The sequence below is a fragment of the Acanthochromis polyacanthus genome, chromosome 6 (assembly GCF_021347895.1).
Source record: "Acanthochromis polyacanthus isolate Apoly-LR-REF ecotype Palm Island chromosome 6, KAUST_Apoly_ChrSc, whole genome shotgun sequence".
Classification (NCBI taxonomy): Eukaryota; Metazoa; Chordata; class Actinopteri; family Pomacentridae; genus Acanthochromis; species Acanthochromis polyacanthus.
In genome coordinates, this window is record NC_067118.1 from 6,230,381 (window position 1) to 6,239,641 (window position 9,261).

At 44.5% G+C, this 9,261-nt stretch overlaps 1 protein-coding gene across 2 annotated transcripts in view; it reads right to left on the bottom strand.

Moving 5' to 3' along the window:
- Nucleotides 1-7,066, bottom strand: part of arhgap4b (Rho GTPase activating protein 4b) — a 50,966-nt gene extending 43,900 nt beyond the window's left edge. Inside the window, exon 1 of one of the 2 annotated variants that reach the window (XM_051949931.1) lies at nt 6,877-7,066. The gene's annotated coding sequence lies outside the window, so the exon portion shown is untranslated. The remainder of the gene's footprint in view (nt 1-6,876) is intronic. The other variant, XM_022209465.2, reaches the window with a different exon arrangement.
- Between the last annotated feature and the right edge of the window lie 2,195 nt (nt 7,067-9,261).

Consider the following 9,261-nt stretch of genomic DNA (forward strand, 5'->3'; position numbering starts at 1 on the left):
ACACACACTCAGTCAGACGCAACTTGGCTTCCCACATCCTGTGTCAGTTCTCAAAGGTTTCTGCAATGAATGCTTTCACTACAAACCCTGTTCCCTCGAGCAGCCGTTTGGTTAAAAACTCACAACTGGAGCTGAAGTGTGACCAGAAAAAACACTCCAGCGGTGACCTGGTTTAACTCCTGCAACCCACAGCACTGTGGGAAAACTGATTACAATTGATGCAGGTGAGGTGAAAATCAGGACGGCAAACGGCCTGACATGTTGCAGTGGCTCAAGCAGGCACTCTCCGACCTTTCGTTTCCTCTTCCACGCCGACTCGGTGGACGTGATCCAGACACATTTCAGTTTCAGACACATTCAGAGAGCAAAATGGGAAGCAAAGTCCAATAACCGCGATTTCCAGCGAGCGAAGCCCCGAGACCCGAGAAGACTCCGGAGGCCTTCATCAGCGTGTGCCGACCTTAATCTGCCTCAGAACAAAGCGAATGTAAATGGACAAGCGAGAGGGAGGGAATTCAGCAAAAAGGGCAGGAAGATGGAGGTTATTGGGTGTTTCAGACTTAAAGTCAAGGTCAACGAGAGAAGGAGGTCATGTGGTGAATATAAAGCAGAATCCAGACAAGAGGGGATACATGTGATGGGCTGTGATAGATCCTTATTGCTATCGAGGGGATTTTCTGCTCATTTCTTTGGAGAGAAAAAAAGAGAAAAGTGGAACAGTAAGCAGAAGCAACACAAGTGGGATATTGTGTTAGATGTTATGGCTGATACTGAATGGGGATTTCCTGACAGCCAGCAGCGATGTTGACCCCGTTACTGCACAGGACTCGCTCTGCCATCGTGTTGTTTTTTGCAGGAAACTCTGCTAAATTTTTCAGCTCTTACAGCTGAGGCGTCGTCTGCAGCTGCTTTCCAAGCGAGCCAAACCGTCGCTAAGGCAGTGCACAAAAAAATCAAGGAAGGAAACATATGGGTGTCAGTGGGACCCTTAAGCCAGATGATCTAACTTCCTGAAAAGCTGACTTTTGGGAAATATCGAGTTTCCACTGAGCAGTAAAAGCGAGAGCAGGTGTTTGAGACGAGTGGTGAAATGTTAAGAAGGTGCATAAGGACACAGACCTGATTTTATGTTCATCTTTGCTGTCTGAGAAGCTGCAGCTGCACACAAGTCAGGTAGAGTCAGTTACAACAGGTAGAGTCCAGTAGAGTTCGGTAGAGTCAGGTGGAGTCACATGGAGTCAGGCAGTCAAGTAGTAGGGTCCAGTGGAGTCCAGTAGAGTCAGGTACGGTCAGGTAGAGTCAAGTCAGGTAGTCAGGTAGGGTTCAGCAGAGTCTAGTAGAGTTGGGTAGGTTCAAGTAGAGTCAGGTAGAGTCAGATGGAGTCAGGTGGAGTCACATGGAGTTAGGCAGTCAAGTAGTAGGGTCCAGTGGAGTCTGGTAGAGTCGGGTAGGGTCAGGTAGAGTCAAGTCAGGTAGTCAGATAGGGTTCAGCAGAGTCTAGTAGAGTTGGGTAGGTTCAAGTAGAGTCAGGTAGAGTCAGGTAGAGTCAAGTAGAGTCTAGCAGAGTTGGGTAGGTTCAGTTGGAGTCCAGTCGAGTCAGGTAATCAGGTAGGGTTCAATAGAGTCTAGTAAGAGTCAGGTAGAGGCATGTAGAGTCTGGTAGAGGTCAGTAGAGTTGGATAGAGTCAAGTACAGTCAAGTAGAGTCCGGTTGAATCAGGTAGAGTCAGGTAGATTCGGGTAGATTCAATTAGAGACCGGTGGATTCTGGTAGAGTCAGGTAGAGTCAGGTAGAGTCATATAGAGTCGGGTGGAGTCAGATGGAGTCTTGTAGAGACAGGTAGAGTCCGGTAGAGTCTGGCAGAGTCAGGTAGAGTCGGGTGGAGTCAGGTAGAGTCGGTTCGAGTTAGATGGAATCTTGTAGAGTCGAGTGGAGTCAGGTAGAGTCAGGTAGTGTTGGGTGGAGTCAGGTAGAGTCATGCAGAGCCAGGTAGAGTCTGGTAGAGTCCGGTAGAGTCGGTGGAGTCGGGTAGAGTCATGTAGAGTCAGGTAGTGTCCGGTAGAGTCGAGTAGAGTCGGGTGGAGTCAGGTAGAGTCAGGTAGTGTTGGGTGGAGTCAGGTAGAGTCATGCAGAGCCAGGTAGAGTCTGGTAGAGTCCGGTAGAGTCGGTGGAGTCGGGTAGAGTCATGTAGAGTCAGGTAGTGTCGGGTAGAGTCGAGTAGAGTCGGGTGGAGTCAGGGGGTGTTGCCAACTTAGCGACTTTCTCGCTAAATCTAGCAACTTTTCAAAGCTCCTAGCGACTTTTTTTTGTCAAAGCGACTAGCGACAAATCTAGCGGCTTTTTCTGCCGTTTTGGAGACTGACAGGAAAACTCGGCTCATTCTGCAGTTACTGTCCTCAACGAGCAGCAGGTGCTGCTGTGAGCTTCTCCCTGTCCCAGAGCACAGGCTGTCAGTCCAGTAACCCCGCAGCAGTCCCAGTGAGGGGAGGGGGAGACCCACATCACTCGCGGCCAGACGACAGATGAATCGCGCATGCGCAGTCACTACAGATCCCATCCAGACTTACGGAGCCATATAAACGAAAATGTTTCTTCACTGTCATGCTAAAATAAACCACAGCATTTAGCCTCTAGTTCAAAAACATATTTTGGGTGTTTTATACTCACTTTTTGGTCTCTTCCACAACGTTATTCCTCTCTCCTACAACGTTGATTACAATTACATGCAAACTGGGAAATATGCAAATTAGGCGATGACGTCATTTAGCGACTTCTAGCGACTTTTAGGACAGCCAACAGCGACTTCCCTTACTGAGGAGTTGGCAACAGTGGAGTCAGGTAGAGTCGGGTGGAGTCAGGTAAGGTCATGTAGAGCTGGGCAAAGTCAGGTTGAGTTGGGTGGAGTCAGGTTGAGTCCTGTAGAGTCGGATGGAGTCGGGCCGAGTCAGGTAGAGTCAGGTAGTGTCCGGTAGAGTCAGGTAGAGTTGGGTAGAGTTGAATAGAGTCAGATAGAGTCAAGTGTAATGCTTGTCGCTCTGACAGACTGAGTACAAATGAAGACAAATGATGGAATCAGCAGACAAACAACAGTGGTTGAATTGCTGAGATAAATGGCTTTAAAAATATATATATAACATGCCACAAAATAAAAGCATTTATTCATGCCCGGGGCTGTTTGCTAGTGATGTAGATATATTGGAAGTATAATGAAAGCTGGAATGATCAGATGGGCCCTGGGCTGTAGAAAAATGTTGCTTTCATGTTTTTGTTTTCTATAGTTTACATGGATGTACAATTTCCGGTCATTTCAGTCAAGATTAATGAATGAATTAATTCAAGGGTTGCTCTTTTGAATTTAAACATCAAGACTATGTCATCTTTTGGGGAATTACATTTTTGTCTACCTGGATGTGTGTGTGTGTGTGTGTGTGGGTGGCTGTCTGTTCTTTGTATATTTCTACAATTATTCATCAGATACACTTCAAATTTTGTGAGAATATTTCTGGAGACCTTAAGAATTGCAGTGTTACATTTAAAGAAGCTTGGAGGAACAGTGGCTGTTTTTTGGGGATTTTTTGGAGTCTTCAACGTGGTGTCTGGCTGCCTGTGGGTGGAGCCTTAGTCACCCCTGTTGCTAGGAAACAACATGACAAGAGGCAAACCAAGTAGCTCCACCTCTGCTTCATTAATGTTGACGATTCTTTCTCAAATTAGTTGTATGTAATGACTTTGTAGCTTTTACTCACTGGTCAGCCATATAGTTACAGTAAAAAGTTACAAGATAAAGATGGATGTCTAGCAAGCAGGGAACGTTCCCACAACATTGGCTAACATTACCTACAGGTTTTAATAATGTTTGAAAGAAAACATCCCAATCTATTGTTCGAGTAACATTTTAAGGATATTTATCATTTCTAATAATGTTCCTGCGAGGTTAAACGTGAACTAAGACAGAACGTTTTAACGTTCAGAGGATGTTTGGAGGATGTTGTCAGATTGTGTTCCATGATAACTAAAGAAGAACGTTCTCAAACCAATATTCATGTTTTCAAGATGTTATCAAGGCCTCAGAAGACAGAACGTGTTGTTATGAAACATTTTACAAAGGTGGAACATTTATAAGACTGAGGACGTCTTGGGGATGCTGCTGTTGAGAACATTGTTCTAGTAACACAGTGATGACTAAGGAAGGATGTTCTCAGCGCAGAAATCAGGAGATGCTTCAAGAACAGTTTTAGAGCTTCATCAGAGAACTTTATCCTGCTTTTACGAAGAACATTCTGGAAATTAAAAGAAAAATTCCTGCTGATAACATAACTAGAACTTTTGCAGAACTTTCTCAGAGCGTTTTAACAATAGAGCAAAAAGGTAAGAATCGTAAAGGTCAATCACGTAGCAAAATCCATGCAAAGTTTTCGAATACTGACCACTATAAGTTACTAAATGAGATGAAAAGAGGTTATAAATGTCTATGTAGGGATAAAACCTACACACCAGTCAGATTTCAAGCCTGGACTTTCTCTCTAATGTGTTTCACTGCAAACACTGGAGCAACTTTAAACCACAGGAAGCTAACTGATATTTACTGGCTGCTCGATTTCAGCTCACACAGCCAACCCGACTGAGCTACAGCAGGTAAAGAGCCTCATTCATGCTCAAAACGCTCCCAGGTTTCACTTCAAACGTGCCATGAGATTTAGAGCGATGCAAGATTAACTATGCAAAGCAGCCAAAATCTAAATTCATCATATCGCCGACAAAATTCGCCTGTTGCCAGAGATTCTCTACACTCTTGTAAATATCATCTCTGAGCCGCTGCAGCTTCCACAGCAAACAGGAAACCGTGTCATATTATGCCACCACAGGTTTCTGCTTTCTCGCCATCTGTAGAGAATTACTCTGTACCTGCAAATCTCACTGAAAGTTTTCAGCAGATGCTTAATCCTGGCCGCCGTCGCTGCCAGAACACACACCTCTGGGACAGTTAGTTTCAAGGTGGCAGCGGAACACAATGCAAACTGCTGATTTAGGCTCCAGACATCGAGTTAAAGGATGTACAGTTGCAGGAAAAAAGGTGTAAATTATTAGTCCTTGGCTGCAGCGCTGTGACTATAAAACACACAGCCTAAGGTGCCTTTTAGATTTTGGCTCGCTACCTAATTGCAAAAGCGCCGAGAGCAATTTCGCTTCAGACGAGGCTTCAGAATCGAAGCCAAGGGGCAGCGGAAAGATTTCCACTGCTGGCCTGCCAAGGTTGACTTTAATGCAGAAGATCGTTTGCAGGTAATGTTTGCGGAACGCATACCTGTAGGTGCTGGCAGGAGGGCAAAAACTGGGGACTGAAACAGAGCAGGCAGTGTGATGGGATGGAAGTCCGACAGGCAGGCTGCATTTCTACGCCGATGCTCCGTGAGCTTTGGAAATTTCTATGACAGAACTAATTAGAGGTCAGTTTAAGTTTGGTGCTCCTCATCATCTCGTCCGCCGTTCTGCAGGACATATGAGGAATTCTCACGAAAACCTGTGACTGAGAACATTCACACAAATATCGTCCTTCAGTACAGTTTGAAGATATGTGTACTTTGCTGCACTAATTCTATTTTATGCCACTTTACATTTCCACTCCACTTCTTTCCGGGGGGATAACACTGTGCTTAACTCCAGTGCATTTATCTGACAGCTTCAGCTCATTTGCAGACTCAAATTGACTTGCAGGCTCAGAAGTATGCAAAGGAGTTAAAAGTGAACCCATCTTACGTGGAAAATCTACACTTAGATTAAAGGAAAGCTTGCACCTGATGCATTACATTATATATAAAGCATAATATATGTTATTCTGAGATTATTCTACAGGAATTCTGGAAATACTTCAATGTAAATGGATGTAGTTAAAAATTTGGAGGGAAAATGACATTTCTTCAACACTATGTGTGAAATAGAGGAATGAATGAGTATTGTATGCGTTTTCTTTTCTTTTATGTTGAATCCAAGAGTCTGTGTGCTTGTTTTGATGCAGTGGAGGCAAAATGGAAGCTCTCAACCTTCATGGCATGTTGCTGTTTGAGGTCAGGGATTTGAATCTTAAGACCAGGTTCTTGTTTGTTTTCTCTTTCTTTTTAAACCTGTCAGCTGCACTGCTAGGGTTTAAATCAACGTGCATCCACAATAGACGGCAAATTGCAAGTGAGGCATGAATACGGACCTTCGTCTGGGATTAACTCTGCACTAAACTGAAACTATATATATAGATATATGTGTATATATATAAATATATATGTGCAGCTGCTACATGAGCCTCTAAGGTTGCAGTTTCTTTGCTCCTGCTGCTCTGTCACATTATCATCACAATCTGTGTTGTTGCACAGCAAACCAAGCGCACAAAGGGAATGCTACTTTGCAGATGCCTCTGAGAAGCTTGTTGTGCTTATCTGCGTCCCTTTAATAAGAACATAATGTGAACGTATCTGTCAGTGCAGTGTGGGTGATAAGCACCAGAGGGGAATTAAGGTTCCTCAGCTCCAAGCGGCGCTGGAGTGTTGAGTTATATTTACAATGGCTGTAAATCAGCCCATATGGTCAAGGCAGTGTAGCAGGGCTGCACACAATGGCCACATAAACACCTCAGCATAATTACACAAGCTTGTAAACACACACACGCACACATACAGTGAGCACCAACACTGCAAATGGTGCACACGTATTACATAATTGATACCCCCAACAGTCACTGGCTCCATTTGTCCACTTAGAAAAAAAGACCCAAGTGAATACAGGGTCCACTTAAAACACCTAAACTAAATATAAACACACACACGCGCGCTCACTCAGGCACACACGAGTCCACGCGTCCCTGGGTCGCATGACAGCCGTACGTACCTCACTTTGAGCCGCTCTCTTGCCTCTTTCTATCTGTTCCTCGGCTCTCCTCCCTCATCTCTCGTTTCCCTTGAACAGTGTGTTTGAATCTGACAGATTTCTCTCAGCTCGGTACTCTCCTCCCTCCCCTCCGCACACTCTCGTTTCTCAGGGACACACTCACTCAAAAACAGCCCTCCCCTCCCCTCCCGCCTTCCTTTCTCCCCTCTCCTGCCAAATATGCCAGATAGCCTCTCTCTCTCTTCGCTGGGAGATGCTTCTCTCCTCCCCCTTTCCCTCCCTCTCAGCCTCTCACCATGCTAAAGCCACAACCCAAAGCCACGCCTCCTCCCCCACCAGCCTCTCTCCTCTCCTCTGGGCGGCTATAAATACCGCTGCTGCTATGAATATACCGTCTTTCTCCCCTCAGCATCCCTCGCTCCATCCATCCATCCCTCCATCCCTCCCCTCCTCCTCCCGCTAAATGTTTTTCTGATGACCTTGTATTATTCGCCCTTACATCACATGACAGGCTTTTCTCTTCACACGCCGCTCGTGCAGGATGCGACGCTTCAAAGGGAGGCATGTGCGCACACACACACACACACACACACACACACACACACACACACACACACACTCACGCACGCACACACACAAGAAAGATAAAAAGGACATTAAACACGACCACAAACAACAGTTGCTTCTTGCGCTACTCGTCTCCTGTGTTTCCTGTCTGTTGCGCCGGATGTGGTGCATTTTTTCTCTCTCCGATCGACAGCAGATCACACCGAACCGCTTCACAAATTGCACCATTAGCACCCTCTCAAAGGCCTATAAAAGCCTCAATAAAATCACAACACAAAGCATCTACATTCTGCATGCATCTGATGTGAAGTGGATTCATCGTAGTAAAACATGCAACACATTCAGCGCATCAGCTTGATTCGTCTGCAGTAGTCTGGATAGATTGTGCATTTTCAGTACAGTCAGAGCATCAGGCAGCATCCAGCCTCTGCTCTCGCTCACTGCCAGCGATATTGTCTCAGAATGAGGTTACTAACATCTGGTGCAGGCGCCTTATGTGCGCCGAGGGTACACTTAAACAGAATCAAATCTTCGCCTGCAGGCTATATAGCATGTCACGGTCGTAATTAATCCTTGGATGGCACTGCTACCGCCGCCGCCGTGCTCTAACTTTACAAATTAAATCACCAAACAAAAAAAAGGCAGCACAAAGACAGACAAAGAATTGTACCTGTCTGAAAAACCCCCATCTTTATGCTGATGGTGCCAGTTTGAGCTTGGTAGGTATAGAAAACCACAGGGTGCCTTTGCAGCCCCATATAAGGAAAAACAACTCTGACTGCATCTTCTACACAAAACAAGAAAGGCGACTTCCCTCCGGTGGAAGTATCACCCAAATGTCAAGTGACTCCTGGTTGTAAAACCTCTGAACAGTTGCATTATTTCAGAGTTGAACAGTTGAGTATTTCCTTTACGTACTTTAGTAAATCCATATTGAAAGTACAGACCCCACAGTACAGACTCAGTGCAAAAAAGTAAACACATCTGTAGTAACTGTCCAAAAGACAGTCATTTTGGAATTTCTGGTTTCAAGCTGGCTCTTGTTTTGTGTTGTAATTGTATAAATGTTTGAATTTATGTGATTATTAAAAATAATTAAAAATGCAACAACTAAGAAGTTAAGAAAGGTAAATGTAAACCTTTAAAAAGTAAAGTTTTGGTTGAATTCTAACACTGCTTCATTTCACGTAATATGAAATATTACGTAGCACAGGGTCTCACATGTGGGATTGTGGGTGAGATGCAGTACTACTACAGAGAAAAACCTAACTATTCTGTATGGTCTGAGAGGCACACAGTGATGTGACTTTTAAATTTTGTTTGTTTATATTGTTGCCATTATTTGTTAAAATGCTTTGTTGAAACAGCTTGCTCCAGTGTTGTTGTTAGCTAGCATATGGGATCCGTCTAGCGACAGAAAGCTAGTTTGAAAGACTTTTGGAATCCGTTGAATCAGAGACGCGCTTGTGAAACTTTGTGTAAATTTAACATGTTTGTATGTTTTTATTTTCATAGTTTTCACGGTGTCGGCTGACTGGAGAGAAAATAAACAAAAAAGACATCTGTATGAAGTGTGAGATCGGAGTAGTTACATCTGTGATCATTGACACAAGAGTTAGAAAACTTGTGTGTCAATGAAACTAAATTGAATCCACACATGATTTCCAGTTAGCCTAAAGGCATAAACACGGTCATTAAACAAGCTGTGAAGAGCACAACCTTCTGAGTGTTGGACCAATGCTCTGCATCATGGCTCCACAGCAGAGTAGTGGTTAGCACTTTGCCTTGCAGCAAGAAGATCCCTGGTTCAAATCCCGG